Consider the following 2827-nt stretch of genomic DNA (forward strand, 5'->3'; position numbering starts at 1 on the left):
TAGACCAAGTTGATTCAGCTGCTGCAATAACAATTCATAGTTTAGAGTATCAAACGCAACTGAAAGGTCTAACAAAGTCATCATTGTATCTGTCCCACTCTGCCCACTTCCTAATTTTATCCAACAGATTAAATATAAAAGTCTCAGTACTGTGTTTGTGTTCTGTCTTAAAACTTGATTGATAATCATGCAGCAAACCCTTAGAAGACAATATTTGAAATGATTTAGCCAAATAACTCAAATGTTATCCAGCTAAGTGTGAGTTTTGAATATTACATGTACTTAACCAGTTAACATTTAGCCAGATAAGTCATTTTCTGGCTAAGATTTAGCCAAATAAGGGGCATATTGAGGAGATTATGAGCTGGGGATGAGATAGCTGAATAACTTATCAAACTAACTGGGTCATTCATCAAGTCGCATTAGGACATCTTCATGTGCTAATTATTGCAATGTGCATTAGTATTTAAATATGATAATAAGTATGCAAAATCAAGAAAATTATGCAAATGAAGGACCTATCACATTTCACAATAAAATATTGCATACTAATTCTGGATTTAACATGGAAAATAACAACACCTCGTTCATTTGTGGTAGGGTGGCCAAAAAGGTTTTATTGTGCCATAGTGGCTGTTATCATGGGATAGCGACAATTATCTCACCGAATAAAATGAGGCCTTCTCTCTGAAACAGACATGGTAAGCCAATAAAAACACCTTTTGATGCCTGCCCTGTCTTCCTAAAGCCAGAATGTTAGGGGGAAAATTGCTAGTAGTGGGACACTGGCTGCTTCAGGCTGCTCAACAACAATAACAACAACAACTACAACTCTTACCACAGGCAAGGGAGGTTCCAATGCCTCCTAGGGAAGTACCTGCACTTGAGCCAGAGCTGAAAGCCCTGCCAGTGGAGCGGGATGACCCACATTAGGGCTTGTCATGCAGGTGGTACAGGGAGCACATCTTTCATTCCCACACCTCATTACTGGGGATGCCAGAGGATCACATGGGTATGAGGTATCACCAGAGGTCTTAGACTATCCTAGATGTATATCAAGAACTCAGAGAGGACCAGGATTTAGTCACAGAAAGGTCCCATGCTATACCAGGCCTCAACAAACTATTGTGCACCCTGCATTTATGGCATCTGGCTTATTTCAACCAACAGATGGGTCGTCAGGAGAATGTCATAAACATCTTTTTCCCGCTGTTTGGGCCAGGTCAAAAGAGCTCTATGTAGCCACATTAATCATTACATAAGATTATCTTGTGAAAGACAGGACTTGCTGGACTTTAAGAGAGGTTTTTATGCCATAGCAAACGTTCCAAATGTTCTGCGAGCTATTGACTGCACTCACATAGCCATCAGCCCACCCTGCCTCAGAGAGGAGATCTACTGCAACACAAAGCTCTTTTACTCCATCAATGTGCAAGTGGTCTATGATGCTTGATTGCGCATCCTTGATATGGTTACCAGGTACCCGGGAGCTGTGCACAATTCCTTTATACTTAAGCAATCTGGCCTCTGAGCAATTTGAAGATGGTTTCTATATTGATGGTTGGGTAATAGGTAAGAGCTGTGTTTTTTTCTATCATCCATCTCCAGCCAGCTTCAGCAAAGTGTTATACAATGTGGATGTGTAGGGAAAAAATATTTATTTTCATTTTCGTTTCATCTTTGGGAGGTTTTTTTTTTCCTGTGAATTTCAGTTCTTGGATAGCTTGATTTGTTTCATTCATGTGAAAAAAATGAATGAAACAATAGCCTCCCCCACAAAACGACCAAAAAAACCCGAGGTCTCCCTCCCACCCTCCAGGAAAAATGCTGGGATCCGGATCCCCCCTGGTCTCCACTTACCTGGCCAAGTGGGGATATGCTAGTTACAACTAGGCCAAAGCTTTTGACTTGTAAGGCCGAGGATACGGTAGGTCGCTGCGGCCTTAACATACTCAAATCTGGCGCCTCAGACTATGCTGAAGCCTGAACCAAGGCCCAACCCTGTGACCTGACCAGGAGGCCATGTCCCAATGCCTGGGCCTGGGCCTAGGCCAGATTCTTGACCCAGCCTGATGCTGCGACCTGACCCAGAGGCCGGGTCTTGCTGCTGGAGCCTCAGCCTAGGCTAGAGCCCTATGACATGACCCAATACGGAGGCTGGGTCCCAATGCATAGTCCTCGGCCTTGGCAAAAGCCTGCGTCCAGGCTCAATGCTGCAACATGACCTGGAAGCTGGATCCCGACACCTGAGCCTCAGCCTAGGCTGGAGCCCGAGCCCAGACCTGATGCCACAACCCAACCCAAAGGCTGGGTCCAGACACCTGGGCATTGATGAAGGCCGGAGTCTGAACCCAACCGAGAGGCCAGGTCCCAATGCCAGGGCCTCATACCAGACCCAGGCCTGACCATGAGACCTGAACCAGATGTAGGGTTCCAATGTTGGGGCTTCTGTCCAGACCCAGGCCCAGACTCAACACCACAACCTGATCGGGAGGCTGGCTCCTGATGCTGGGACTCAGGCCTGGGAGCTCTTCTTCTCTGTACTCTTCTTTCTTCTACTCTTCAGTGCCAAATGATGGTGTCCGCTGAGCTTGCACGAGAATTAATTAAATCTGGTGAATTCACCCCAACTAACTCGCCATTTGGATGCATGGCATTGCCGTACATCAAAATGGCGCTGTTTGCTGAGGCGAATGCATTGGAGTTAATTAACTCCGGCATGACGCCAGGTCTTTTTGATGAATAACAATCACATCTGATGAATAATATTTTTTTGAGACACTACATTTGTTTCTATTATCATAGGTGGTTGGAGGTTGGTTAATGA

This window comes from Rhinatrema bivittatum, chromosome 1, assembly GCF_901001135.1.
Source record: "Rhinatrema bivittatum chromosome 1, aRhiBiv1.1, whole genome shotgun sequence".
Lineage (NCBI taxonomy): Eukaryota > Metazoa > Chordata > Amphibia > Gymnophiona > Rhinatrematidae > Rhinatrema > Rhinatrema bivittatum.